At 35.6% G+C, this 15,544-nt stretch overlaps 1 protein-coding gene across 1 annotated transcript in view; it reads left to right on the top strand.

Annotated features, from left to right (window-relative positions):
* The first annotated feature begins 809 nt into the window (after nt 1-809).
* Nucleotides 810-15,544, top strand: part of LOC131430879 (neuropeptide SIFamide receptor-like) — a 67,723-nt gene continuing 52,988 nt past the window's right edge. The window contains exon 1 of the mRNA XM_058596125.1: nt 810-1,526. The gene's annotated coding sequence lies outside the window, so the exon portion shown is untranslated. The remainder of the gene's footprint in view (nt 1,527-15,544) is intronic.

The raw sequence follows: 15,544 nt of genomic DNA, 5'->3' as shown, positions 1-15,544 counted from the left end.
AAAATCGTGTAAATTTTCGTCTTCTGAGACCGACACATATGAGCATCAAAAATAACTCAATTTTACAGTAAATATAACTTATAGGTATTTAATTTATGCTGATTTACCTTTAAGTGCTAAAACATGTAAATTTACACGTTTTCTTGAAATACGGGCCTATATTTACAACATTCTTGTAAAATTCAGTCGTTTCACGGGTACGTTCTATGAATTGTGTCATATGAAAATTAGCGTCACCTGCAAATTTCCTAATTGTTTGCTATGTACATATAAATGGTTTACAATGTTTTCTTACATACTACGCATTATTTCTTCGACAAAGCTGAGATTTTATTCGAATTTTGTAAATAGTAAAGTCAAAATGTTCACAGTATTCATTGTGGTGACGCATTATTCGATTGACTGGACGATATTTTGCATAATTTGTTCTTGTGTGAAAAAAAAAGTGTGTAACAATATCTTGTCATCACATCAGGAAATACTTCGACACGTATGTTCTTGCTGTGATAAAGTCTTGTTAATAAACTTTAAAAAAATTAAAATACAAACACAACAGTAGAGGAAAAAGAAATGTTTTTCCCGTAATCCAAATATACCGTTTCTGTGGGTTACCAATCAATGTCATTTACCAACGCCATAACCACCCTAAGCGGATCTCTCCGTGCCGCATCTTGCATCACTCACCGAATCAATGGCGAGTACTGAAATCACAATAGCGTTACTCATTGTGTCACTCTCGCACCCAAGACACTCACTTTGGTCGCGCGCTGTGTTTGCCAGTGCCAGTCCAATCGACGTCGCCGGTGTCTGCTACGATGGCATAATTTTCAATTCGCACGTTTTCACTTTCACTACGACGGTGGCAACCGGCGAGTGTAGACACGCTTTTTTTTCAACCAGCGGGAAGAAGCTTCAAAGCGCGAAGAAAATTCTCGCGCGCGTTGCGATCTGTGACACGATTGGAAGGATGCGAGCAACCTGCTGCTGCTTACATTCTGAGGTAGCAGCTAAGTGGAGCATCGTTTTCGCAGGATGATAATTGTAATCGATGTTTATTGTCTCCTTCTAAGTGTGATTGTTGTGTTTTCGGTGGCAGTGCCGGTGCAATATCATCAAGTACGAATATAAAAAGAATGTAATAAAACGGAGAAGGTGGCTCAGGTGTTTGTAAAAGTAAAATTTGTCGGATTTATGATGCCAAAATATGCCATGTTAGATGAGGTGATACGTGATAAACAGTGAAATCCCCGCCAAACAATAGGGATATCTATCCGAAGAATGTTCGTGCCGTTCTTTCTGCAAGCAAACAATTCGCTAATATTATTTGTCCCACATGAATGCGTATCAGCAACGACAGAAGCGGAACATTGAATGCCACTTTTCAGTTCATAATTCCCTCGAAGAGGATTTGTACTTCAAGCCGACGTAAAATTGTTCCCTGTCGGATTCAAGGTTACCGAGGTTTATTTCGTGGATAACAAAAGGACTTGTGATTTTGTTTTGATCTCTTTGGGACGTATGTAACCGTGAGTATCCATTAACGCAACGGTGCTGGTAAATATACGGATTTTTTTTACAAAATTCTAGTGAATAGTTGATATATTAAATATATTATATTCTTTCGGCATTGTAGTATTTATTATTAATTATTGCAATTTCTTCAAAATCCACCAGAGTTCAAAGATGTGTGAATATTAGAACAAAAAATTCTCGATGGGTTGCTATTAATTTTTGCGCTAAGCTCAGAGTAATAAGCCTCACGCATGCTGGTGTCAATCAATACTGTATGACAAAAATAAGACTTCAAATCTCGATATATTCACATAAAAGCCGTTCGATTCCAAACAAGCATTGGTAATAAAAATGACATAAGCAATACAGAGACTCTTTAATATGAAAAAAATCTGATTAAATAACTACGCTTTAGTACAACGGAAACTCAATCGAAAGCTTTGATAATTGTAAACACGTGTTCGTGAGTTGCTGAAGGAAAATTCGTCTTCTCAGAATATGTTTTCAGCTTCTCTGCTTTGCTACGGAATGGATTTGGTTTTACATAGAAAACTCGAACATATCAATTACAGATAGTTTCAATACTTGGTTGATAGTAAAATCTATTGAAAACTATTACACGTTTATTTTACATATTTGAAATTCTGGCAGTATGAAATTATTTCTTTGAAAAACTACCCGAAACAATCTCGTGTGATTAACTATTTTTTACCAAAAATCTGTTCTTTTACCAAAAATCGATTTTACTCATCAATGTAATGTCCTACAAGTGTCGTGTTTGTAGAAGGATTTGCCTCAAAAAAGGCTTCACAGAATTTCTTACCATGCGAACATTTATTTGAGATCAGTGAAAAGCCAGTAGTCACTGGGAGCCAGTTCTGAACTATACGGAGTGGCTCGTCTTTCCTTGACTTTTGTATTCGAACGATCAAAAAACGCTATGTTGTTTTGCAATTAATTGTCTCTTTTCTCAAGATAGTTGATGACGTTTTTACCGTGTGTATCCCAAAATACCGAAGCCATAATCTTCCCAGCTGACTGTTGTTCTTTTGGACGTTTCGAGCGTGGTTCACCGGTTACAGTTTACTCAGATGACTATCGTTTTGATTCCAAAGCGAAGTGATGGATCCATGTTTCATCCATTGTCATATATTGATGAAAAAGAGCTAATTTATTACTTGTAAACATGGCCAAAAACTATTCTTAATCATCATGTTGTTTTTTGATAGACTGTAAGTAAACGCGGCACTCATTTAAAAAAAGCTTGTTTATGCATAATTGTAAACACATTGCCTTCTAATATTTTTACGGCTTCAATTATCTCACAAAATTTCAATTTACGATTAGACATAATCAATTTGTGGACTGTTTTGATGTTTTCTTGAGTAACCACCTCAATTACACGACCATAACGTCCATCATCATCGGTGTCTATACGACCAAGTTTAAATTCAACAAACCAATAACAAATGGTTTTTTTTCGATTGAGCAGAGTCCGGATAATACTTTTGAAGCCATTGCTGAGATTCGACAGTTCTTTTTTTCGTCAAGAAGCAATGATAAACTAACACACAAAATTGTTTTGCATTCATTGTTTTGAAAATGACAAACTTAGCTTCACTTAAGTAGCAGTCACTTTTTCCTGACTAATCGAAATGTCCGGAAAATTTCACACATAGTCTTTTGGAAGTTGGTACTTCATAACCGTTATATGGATTTGACAATGACAGTACCATCTGTGTGTCAGTCACACGACTTGTGGAGCGATGTGTTGAGCTCGGTTGAGAAATGGATCAATAGTGGTGATGTATTCGAAATTTATTCAGGTGAAGTAATAGCCTCAATGAAGGCAGCAAGTACCGGGAGTAATAGTTGTTAGTATGATTATAAAAACATTAATAAAAAACTAATCACAAAAAATGTTATGCAGCTGATTAAAAAACATTACCCAATTTAGCTTGAATATCATACGCAGAATCAATAGGAGCGCAGGTTATCGCTACGTCAGTAGTGTAGTGTAATCAACCAGCTGGAATTGAAACATAATGTGGAAAAAAATATTGTGGCTCTACGTGAAAATGACTGCTTTTATTGCTTTTTTTCAAATGACTTCAATAAGCACTTTTTAAGGTAACTTTGGGTAGACAACTCTATTCTCCACAACCGTTCATCAGAAAGGCGAATTCATTGAATAAAGTGGGAACGCCTACTTTGACTGACCATATCACAGCCGTTAGTAGTCCGATTTTTCAATTTTACATAACATTAGGTAGATAAATCTTTTACATATAACTGAGGTATTCTCCAATTACACATAGCTAGTAAAAGTTCTGATTATAAACGCAATCAAAAGTCCAAGCATTAGTGATGCATAAAGGCGACGGGTGTAGTTTGATGGGTTAGACGATGCCTTTCATGCAGCCCACCTGTGTTCAATTCCCAACCGCGAACATAGGATTAGGGTTTTCTGGCCCTAAGTGGTCAAAAATGGTGAATGACCTTAAGGTTAAAACCACTATACTCGAAGCAAAAAAATAATGGATAACCTCGAATTTGTGACATATATTCAAAGCACTGACACACCAATAGATTTGATACCAGCTACAAGAAACGATAATTTATATTATCAGTTTTTTTATCATATCTAGAAAAATAGATACTTTCACAGAAATTTTAGAATATTAGAAATACTCTGTACTTTTTGAGGAATGCTAAGTAAACAGCTAAGTAGTTTTGTACTCTTATTGATTGTTTTAGATACAAGCACTAATTTCCAGACGAGAATTGTTTCAAATTTACTAAAAAGAAATTCAAAAAATTGATATCAACACAGAATTTTGAAAATATTAAATGTTTGACACTCTATAAAAAAATTCAAAGCGACCATCTAAGCATTTTTGTTCATTAGTCGATTGTAGTTAGCACCAGGTAGAACAATCGAATGTTGGGTACAAAATCTAAATAAATACGATAATTTCATAGAAATTTTAGAATTTTAGAAGTATTCGGAATTTACCGAAGAATGCAATACTTTGAAATTTTGTCTAAAAATCAATTCAATTCGGCACCAGATGAACTTTGTAGAGAATTATAAAGTTTATATTTATCAAAAATCTGAAAAAATAGATATTTTCACAAAAATTCTAGAATTGTAAATGCTTTTGACGAAAATCTATGCAATTGTGTTTACCGATCGATTGAAGTTAGAACCTGAATAAAGTTTTAGCTTAAAGTTATTTTGTAATATTTTGGTATATTTGCAAAAATTTCCAAATTGTAGAAGCGATCAATTGAGTATTTTTGTTTATTGAACGATTGAAGTTAGCAGTAGATAAAGTAATCTTATATTTGCAACAAAATCTAAAAAATCAATATTTTCAAAGAAATTTTAGAATTTCAGAAGTATTTGTAGCTTAACGAAGAATACAAAACAAAAATCTATGAAATTTGTTGCACAAAGAACTGTATTCGAAAAAAAGGTAATACTTTCTTTTTATTGGATGGGCGAAAATCAAGAAATTTCTGTCTAGTGATGGAAGCCGATTTTGGTGTAGTGCGAAGCCAACGATGTTAGTTTTATACAGAATCAAGCTTATCCGCCAAACTCGACAGAACTTCGTCCAGTAGAAAAATTCTGGCCGATTATGAAGAAACAGCTTTGGAAAATATGGAGGATCTTCAAAATCGGCAAGGATTTGAAGAAAGAGTAACTGAAAGTGTGTAAGAAAGATGGCGCAAGTGTTGCACAGAATTTAATGAGTAATTTTGAGTCCAAGGTTCGGGCAATCACCCTAAAAGAGGAGATTGAATAAACCAACTTTGCAAAGATATATCTAATATGTGCGTGTTTAAATTCTGAATATTTGAAAAATATTCGACTTCAAAGAATTGTTGGTGATCATTTTAATGTGTTGCATTTTTTTCGAGTAAAATTCTTATTCTGAGACTGAGGCCACAACCGTTCTACGTTTTGGAAGTTCATGTCTGTATCTAACGAGACAGCAAACTAGATTTAGACACATCCTGGAAGAGGAAAAGGTTTACAAGGAAGGGTGACACTTGCACAGTGGTCCCAATCATATCAAAACACGCATTTTTTGTTTGTACTTTAGGGGTTGATGTTAAAGCTTTTATATCTTCAGAAGAATTTCTGCTTGAAACAATCTGCTTCTATTGATGTAATGGCAATTGGTTCACCCACAAGTATGTCATAAAAAAGTTTTGCATACAAAACGAGATAGAGAATTTATGTCTTCAAAAAAGTTTTAGACCATTTTAAAATAACATGCCGAAGATATGAATACTTTAAAATGCATTGGTGTGGCGATATGAACCTTTTTTTTATTGGAGACCCCCAAAATCAAGTTTTTCCGTCATAACTTTTTTTCATATGAAAATCCACTATTAAAAAGTATGTTAATATTGTTCAAAGTAAGTGAGAAAATAGGAGAAACTGAAAATTTCAGATAGAAATGAAAAGATTTTTCTAAAGAATTTATTTTACGGTTGACATAATTCTAGAAGAGATACAATTCATAAGTACTTAACTTTTCAAATGACTCAACATTCCACTCGCACAGAATTTTACACGTTTCGAGTGTAATTTGCATTCCGTTACCAAGTGCCGCTGTATGTATTTATATGGATCAATAATTTATCAAGCTGATATGGGTTTCTATGGTTCAGCCGATTAACTGAAGTCAGGCCCGTACCCAGGATTTCGTTTCGGGAGGGGCCCAAAGATAAAACATAATGTTACTGAAGATTGCTTAGGTACCTAATTGTCAGTGTGCCTTCTACGGGTGTTTTTAACAGACACTTTAAACTTTTCCACTGGAACTGTTATTGTTATACATTTCTTTACGTTTACTGTTTTGTTATTTCTGTAACACATATCTGAGATCTTCTTAATAATTATGTATATATATATATATGTTTTTGATTTCTCGGTTCTAGTCGCGCTGTTACTATTTATCTTTTATTTTTTATTTCATTCGATTTCAAACTCCTGCAGTTTTCAAATCCCACAAATTTATATGTTCTAAAATATAAATCTGTGTGAAATACGATGCTCCATTTATGTGCCTCACAAAAGTTATAAAATCACAAGACTTTTTCGAACTGTGTAGCTTTCAGTGTTGGTTTTTTTTTCATCCAAATGGAGTCGAAAACTCCTTCTATCCTTGGAAAATTCTTCTTACTTTTGTCTTATGTTTTCATCCGATCCTATTTTCTCGCTTAATTTGATCAAAATTTAATTTAGGGTGCAGGGTAAATGAATACTGTATGTTAGAGTGCTACATATATATTAAAAAATGTTAGAACATACTTTTGTAATAGTATGTTTGCATATTATTTTAAGTGAATTTAAGTTGTAACTGCTAATTTTTCTAATAGTGTTTTGATCACACTTTTATAACTTGTGAGAATTGGTTCCATATATTTCCACATTTTAATGATGTTGATACATAAATATGCAATATTTTGTGTTTAATTTGTCAAAAAACTTTTTGGGTTGTGAACATAAAAATATGCTACATTCGTCTGAAATATGTGTTTTGATAATCCTGTTTCTAATTTCATCTCAATAGATTTTATTTATGCTAACGTTGATCCTATATTCATCATAAAGACTGTCCCATAAAGTATGGACGCACTTTGATTTCGCTGTAAATAATTCACAAGTGTTAGATATTCAAATTTTATTGTTTATAGGAGCAGGGAAAAACCCTCTTGAGTTGACCAACTATTAGTACTTACTCAAAAGGGCACAAAACCTCCTCATCTCTTAGTACCAACAGATAATACAAAATCCAAATGATACACTTTTACTTAAAACTAATACGAGCTATACTTTACATACAAACATTAACTACATTACACTTAAGCAAAATTAAATTACATACGAAGGTTCTAAAATACATTCAATAATAGGTCAAGTTTTGAAAAAAGCAATAAATAAACGTTTGAGAGTGACACGAGATAGATTGAAATCGAATATTGTATAACACCGAATAAATATGCGAGCCATACTAGACAGGGGTTCATTCTGGATGACGAGGAAAGAGTTGCTCCGAAGAATTCTGCGTCGGATGTTTATATCCATTTGCCCGAGAAGATCAGGACAGTCTATATGACCAAGTATGAAATCGGAAATGAATATTGCTTTAGAGACGTTGCGTCGATCGCTAAGTAGCTCAAGTCTAATTAGGTTACATCTGTGTTCATATCTAGGAAAATTAAAAGGGTCTCTCCAAGGCAGCTGACTTAGAGCAAATCGGACAAATTTATGCTGCACAGCTTCGATGCGTTGTACTCCATTACGGTAATAAGGTGACCATACTACTGCCGAGAACTCGAGTACAGAGCGAACCAGGGCAATATATAATGCTTTTAAGCAGTGGATGTTTTCGAACGACTTCGTCATTCAGAACATAAAACCGAGTTGCTTGGATGCCTTTGAGACGATGTACGATATGTGCTCACAAAAAGTTAATTTGCTATCAAGTATGATCTTTGATGCAGCTTACTCTATTTAGCTCAACACCGAGAAGCGAATAGTTGAACATTATTGGATTTCGTTTGCGATTAAAGCTTATTATGGAACACTTTGATGCGTTCAGTACCATTCTGTTGACTTGACACCAGTTTCCGAAAATATCAAGTTGTTCCTGAAGGAACTTAGCATCGTTTTGGCAGCACACGTTGAAGAATAATTTGAAGTCGTCTGCGTATGAGAGCTTAGAGCACTTCAACGAGAGATTGACGTCATTGATGTAAATTAGAAACAGAAGAGGTCCTAGGTGACTTCCTTGTGGTACGCCAGATGTAATAGCAAAGGATTGAGAAGTGATGTCACCGATTTTTACCGACATTTCGCGACCGATAAGGTACGACTTTATCCAGTCAAGGAACCTTCCCTGGAAACCGATACGCTCAAGTTTTGCGAGTACAATGCCATGATTAATCTTGCCAAATGCAGCTGATAAATCAGTATAAATAGCATCTATTTGATGACCTTTTTCCATTTCACGGATGATAAATGATGTATAACGTACTAAATTTGTATTCGTTGAGCGCCTAGGAACAAATCCATGTTGATCGGAAGAGATGTAATGTGAGCTGCAGCGAAACATGAAGTTCATGACGATCAACTCAAACAACTTGGAAGCTGCAATCAATGACGCAATACCACGATAGTTCGAGATGATATGCTTGTCGCCTTTCTTGTGCACAGGAAATAATATTGACTTTTTCCAAATGTTAGGGAATTCACCAGAAGACAGCGAACAATTAAACACATAGGTTCAGATTGTCTTGTACCTTCTTCTGGTAAGCTACGAATAATTTTCTGTTAAGGCGTTTGTATGAGTTATTTAAAGCTAAATATCGAGATTGAAGGTAATCGGTTCGGTATTTCGAAAATTTCTTCAGAGCGGTTTTTTTTGCTGTTTTCAATCGTTTGAGTCGCTCAAATGCCCATTTATTCTGGGGATGAGAGTTTGCAATTTTTGGAACAAATTGGTCGATGGCACAGTTTTTCAGCAGCTTGGTGAGAGTCACAATGGAGAAGTACATTGTTCCAATCAATGCTTTCAAAAAATTGATTCATTGATATGAAATCAGATTTACGAAAGTTGTATGATATTGCTTCTGTAACTTCATTAAATGTGACAGGTTGGCTGCAGAAAAAGTTGATGTAAAGCGGTGGATGATGAGTACAGCTTTTGACTAGGGGAATGGGAGCTTTCTGAACTGAAATAGTATTTGCAATTTCATTGCTGGAGAAACAAAGATCCATAATTCGATTGTTGTCATTAGTACAGTAGTTAGAGTGTCATTGGTACGGTCAGGCGGAATGTAGATGACGCAGATGAAGAGTGTACAGGTGCGTAAACTGATTGCAACCCATACGTGTTCAACACCCGATGATTCAGGAGGAACGATTAAACGGCTTTTATAGCACGAGCGAACGGCGAGTAAGACACCGCGACATTTAGAACTATTAGAGCTCGAACGATCCTGACGGTATACATTGTAGTTAGAACTGAATAATTGACTAGATCGTGTGTCATTATTTAACCAAGTTTCGGTAAAAGCATAAATGTCAAATGCGTCGTCGCAGCAGGCATGTGAATATTCTGCAATGGATGAGTTGATGCCGCCTACATTCTGATAGTACAATGTCAGCTCGCCAGTATCCATATTAGAGTGTGAGTCTGAGAAACTGTGCTCAGTAACAGTATCTTCAATTTGACTGATGAACGAATCAGGAGATTGATGAGCGTGGTTTACATCCTTATTATTGATTCCATGAGTGCTGGCTGGTTAAACTCATAGAGTTCACGATCATTGGTCTAACCGGCAACAGCAACAGAGAGCTGGAAGTGCAGTCCATTTTGAGCGTGCGTAGTATCTATCGAAGCCTCGGAAGGACATATACTTGTTATGTGTTTACCTAACAGAGCAGGAGAATCAACTGACTCATTCGATCTCGTTTAAACATCCTCATCCGGAAGGGCACCATGCATTGATTGCTAGGCTGTGTAATCAATTCTCAATTTGGCTTTTTCTAGTCGCTTTTTGTAAAGGGGACACTGTGAACTCCAAGAGTGATGACTGATATCATGTATTTCGGTGTTTAAAGGATTTAAATGCTCATTCTGGTTGTGACAATTAATGCATTTGGCAATATCAGAAACACATGCGATAGCTTCGTGAGCCTCCGCGCATTTAGGGCAACACAGCTGTTTCACGCATGTTGTTGCCTTATGTCCATATTCGGAGCATTTATAGCACCGCATGACGTCAACAACTTCAAAAACTCTACACCGCTCCCAGCCGATATTGATTCGTTGTAATTTTGTCAATTGGTAAAACGATAGAGCATCGGTTTCCGTTATGACTGTTGATCCACTATTGTTTCGGGTTTGATTGTTCAGCACTCTGATAACTTTCAAATAACTTGTCTCAGGTAAATTATTTTTTAGTTTGATTTTTTCAACGATTTCCTCCTCTGATAATTCGTCTGTAATGCCGACAATTTTTACAATTGTTTTGACACTTTTTTCCAATCTTTTTCGAACTGTTGAATGGTTTCGGCTGCCGAGACATGTTTCCTAAGATGTGCCTTCGTTAATGCCCGAAATTCCTCTATTGGTCGAAGTTGTGGGCAATTTGGTGGATTCAAGTCTTTTGGGACGAAAGTGACATTTTTGGTAGTATACCATTCTACCGTTGATTTCGAGTAGTGGCAAGAGGCAAGATCTGGCCAGAAAACAACAGGCTTCGAATCATGGGTAGAAGTCGTTTTTGTAAACATTCCTTGATGTATATTTCGCTGTTCATTGAAGCAGCGGTGATGAAAGGTTTCGAAATCTTACCGCAGCTACAAATTGCTTGCCAGAACATAGCTTTCTTACCAAATTGGCTTCAACCGATGTATCGGACTGGTTTAACACTTGCCCTTCTGGCACCTATAATATTGTGGTCCCGGCAAGGATTTGTAATCAAGTTTCATGTAGGTTTCGTCGTCCATGATTCATCAGTTTAAATTTCTAGCAAGAATCGTATTGCACAGTTTTCGAACCCTCGGCCTGATCGATGCTTCTTGTTTCGGACTACGTTTTGGTTGTTTCTGCTTCTTATAGGTTCGAAGATTCAAACTTTCTTCAGCACGAAAAACATTTGACTTCGAAGTGCCCACTTTTTTTGCCACATCCCGAACTGAAACCTCCTTCTTTTGCTCGAACGCCTTCAGTATACGTTTATCCAACTGAGGGTTAGTTGGACCTTTTTTTCGACCCGTTTTCGGTTAATCCTCAGAGAGTTAGAGAAGATTGTAAGCAACAGGTTGCAGCCATAAAAATTGACAGATTCTGAACCATTGCGAAATGGCAGCGGTTTTTGGTTGCGTCCATACTTTCTGGGACAGTCTTTATTAATTTGCGATTTTGGTTAGCAATCAAAATAAAATATTGTACTATTGCACTCTCAGGTTCAAAATGTGAGAATTATTCTTAAAAGGGCTTTATTCCAACTTTGAAACAACTCCTAATATTTTGAGACCCAGTTTGGAATCAATTTGAAGTTTAAAAATTATTGAGCCGTTTTCGTTTCCTTTCGTTTTACATTTAAAATTTTACTGTAAGGTTATTTTTGATTGATCCTTTTAAAAATATAAAAATATCAGAAGCACAGCCGATTGAACCCATACACTTAACAGCGTTTTGTTTACATATACATTTTTCATTAGTATTTAATACGCACTTTCTAGTAATTTTCAAAGCCCAAACAGTTTTATTGAAATAAAAAAATCAATAATATAACTAAGCTAATGTCACGGATACCAAAACCATACTTGTTGATGGTAATTTAAAGAAGAAATGAGAATGTTTTTGCATGACATTATGAGAAAACTTGAGAACCTTGCGATACGAAATGAGATGAAAACAAAGCGCATTCAAGTAAACTGAGCGCAAATTTTCATCTCATCTTTTTGAAGATTTTTTTACTTAGCGGGTAATGTCAGAAGTTCTCAATCGTTGATTGAACAAGTAAAAAGTGCACATTACTAATTATGCAGTCATCCAACATTTAATACTGGTGTAATTATGTGAAAAAGTGATCATGTTTTTAGACGAATCAATTGGTAAATACTCAAAAACATGACGAACTGTTAAGCTTGAGACGAAAATGTTTCCTAAATTGGAAAGTGAATTTATTTTTTAATGTAAAAAATAACGATCGCTGATCAATTTGAATCCATTTTTAATAGGATAGTGCGACAAAAACTTAAATAAAAAATTTTAAAAGATATGATTCATGTTCAATGTTATGAGATGAAAGGATGAGATGGAAATAGGAGTTCAGGTGAAATAGGGAGCCGTTAGCTTAATTGTAGAACATCTGAAAAATTTAAAAAATCAGGAAAAAGCCATGATGAAGATACTTGAACTTGGAGATCTTCGATAAACAATGCCTCATATCTCGACACGCAATTCATTTTAAAGTATTCATATCTTCAGCATATTTTATTATTTTAACAACGGTTTTCAACTTTTCTGAAATATGAGCGCTCTATCTCATTTTGTATGAAAACTATTTTCTAACTCGCTTGTAAGTGTATTAATGACCACTTTGATTATATCAAAAGAATCGGACTGTTCCAAGCAAAATTTCTTCTACAGACATCTATGCTCCAAAATTAACCCAAAAAAAGCGTATTTTGATATGATTAGGACCACTATGCGATGGTGCAGCTACGTAAAAATATCAAAATATCAAGAAGATTAGTCTATCGATTTACACGGTAATATTAGTTTCTAATGAGGGTCATTGAGATAAAATCACATTATAAGAAATAAATTAAATTTTATTTTAAACCAAAGCTGTCATAATACTAATAACTCGAGTTTAAGACGACTTAAATGCAATTCATTATTTATTGAAAGAGTAAACAGTGCAGTAGTCTTTTCAATGAAATGATAGTAGGAAAATTTTGTGAAATTTTTCCGGTGCTCAAAATCATTGAAGCAGTACTTATTTTGATTTAATCCAATTTAATTCATGTAAGTCACCTTTTTTACCATCGGAATAATGGAGTAAACAAGCAGCGTAAAGTTTTTCCTGCAACCAGATCCGAGGATGATTATTAGACAAGTTGTTAATATCGGTTGGCATCCATTAACACACCTTCGTCAAAGTGAAGGAAATGAGAACAATCTTCGACAAACGCTGGCAAAGTGGACTTTCCATCCCAAACAATTTGCCAAACTGTCGAACTCAACTCAGGTTAAGGAAGATAAATTATTTGATGAATATTCAAAAGTTTCTCACCTTTTAGATCCTGTTTGTTTCCGTGTGGCGCCGTGCTGTTCCTCAGCGCACAGTGATTGAACTATTTTTGCCTATGTGATGTGTGATAAAAAATAATCGAATTTATGCTAAAATCTAATATTTTTTAGGAATCATCGCAATCACCCCGTGGGTAGTTACACCGATTTACTGGGTGAACTTTTTTCACCCGCTTTATAAACATTGTTTTCAACCACCTGCGGCTTTTCCGAAAAGTTTTACACTTTCAGTGTGGACTTTTTTTTCGCTGTTTGATGAAAACATGAAATTATCTTTCTGCACAACCTACTTGACTCTTATCTCTGTTGTCCCACAGAAGGTTTAGTTTATATGACAAACAACACTTGAGTAGGGTTTACTTGTTTCTCAAATATATTGAAAATAAACCGGAGAAGGACAGTTGAGCTTGTCTGTTTTATCATTGATGAGTGTTCGGTTGAGGGTAAATAGCGGCTCCGAATGCGGAAATCAACAGAACTCCACTGACTGTTCAATCCCTTTCGAGTATTTTTGGATTGTAACATTGCCAATTTAAAACCTGTATCAAATTTGAGGCATTTTCGGCAATCTTCGCCTCATTCAAATGTGGACGGTAGTGTGCATATTCTGATTCTACTGGATTAAAGTTTGAACTAATTCGTCCTTGAAATCAAAAATCATACGGAAATAACCTATCTAATATTAAGTAATTTCCTGTTCAATACAAACTGACATATCAAATATAAAATATTTGTCATTCTTGAGAAATGAATTTCAAATCTGGGTTTCCCTAATTCTAATCCTCACATTGGAACTTATGAAGCATCTAGTGATAATACATGCTGCTTAACGCTAGCACAACTTTGCGAAAATAGTCTCTGCACCCTAGCTTATAAAAATGGCTTCAAAAATGCTACATAAATATTCACAATCAAAGTGTTTCCTAACCCGCACCCGTCGTCGCCGTCGACGGTCCCGGAAAGTTCCTCAACAATTGTTATACCGTGGTGAACCTTCAAAGAAAGAATTTTTCCTTAGACTCGCATATTCCATCTCCCTCTCCTGGCGGTCATAAATGCCACACTAGGCGCTACTTGAACGAGATTGCTCCCGCTTTTCCATTTTTTTTTTTCATTTGTAGCTTTCCAGACTCGGTATCGACACAAACGCCGAAATGGTATGTTTCTGGTTTTGCGATACCACTTAATTTTTATTGCGACGAACGACAAAAATGTGGCTTATTTATTTATTTTTTTCCGACGATGGTTGGTTGATCTAATACTAGGAATGGTGGCAATGTCAGTTGAAGTTAGCCCTGTACAGATGGAAACTGTCCGTCAAAGCCTACTTGGCCGTGAAAAAGCATTGTGTTTGGTTTGAATGCGGAAACGTTCAGTCTTCGATGACCTTCGTCAAATTTTTCGGAAAGAGAATCTTTCGTCCATCCATTCAATTCGAGGATTGATTGCATCCTAACGGTTCTGTTACTGATTTTTCGTATATAGTGCAATGGAGAAATGGTTAAGATTGGTTTTGAGCAAGAACTGATAGTCGATAAGAGTGAAAAGCTCGATATCTGTCATTTTAAGACTTTCAAAACAAGAAAAGCTATTTTTCGGACATTCAAGTTAAAATCCTACGAAGTTTCCGGTGCTACGTCAACACATTCGTCATCGTCATATGCGACTAGCACACCATCCCCCTTTTACTATTCAAAATGAAACTCTTTTCCGGATTACAACCGTTTCTACGCTTACCAACAATATTTTAAGCAGTAGGTATTGTACAGTGCTTCGACGACCACATTGAACCGTTTAAAACTAATTAATCCTCAAACATTCGCTTAATTTTTGAGCCACGAATTCATGGCAAGTTATACACTTCAATGACTTCTATTTTTCAGCGGCGATCCTTCTGTGCCTTGCTCACTTTCCGTAAGTTAGCGCGGGCGTTTTTTTGTGGGTTTTTGCTTCGTTCTTACTGGCAATCTTTCCCCATTCCAACATTTCATCCACCGAGAAACTTTCATCAGCGAGCACAGAAGCTGTATACGAATTGATTGTGTGTGAAATGAGACGTGCAAGGATTCGCCAGACAAGCTTCTTTTCGGTGTGATGTCTGTTGAACTAGATATTCATAAGAACGCGGAAAGACCATTTCCATGTAATTTTTTTTTATGAAAGATGGTTGTTAAGTT

Source organism: Malaya genurostris, chromosome 2 (genome assembly GCF_030247185.1).
Source record: "Malaya genurostris strain Urasoe2022 chromosome 2, Malgen_1.1, whole genome shotgun sequence".
In the NCBI taxonomy this organism is placed as follows: Eukaryota; Metazoa; Arthropoda; class Insecta; order Diptera; family Culicidae; genus Malaya; species Malaya genurostris.
Note: the sequence above shows the minus strand (reverse complement) of the source record. Positions and strands in the feature narration are given on the sequence as shown.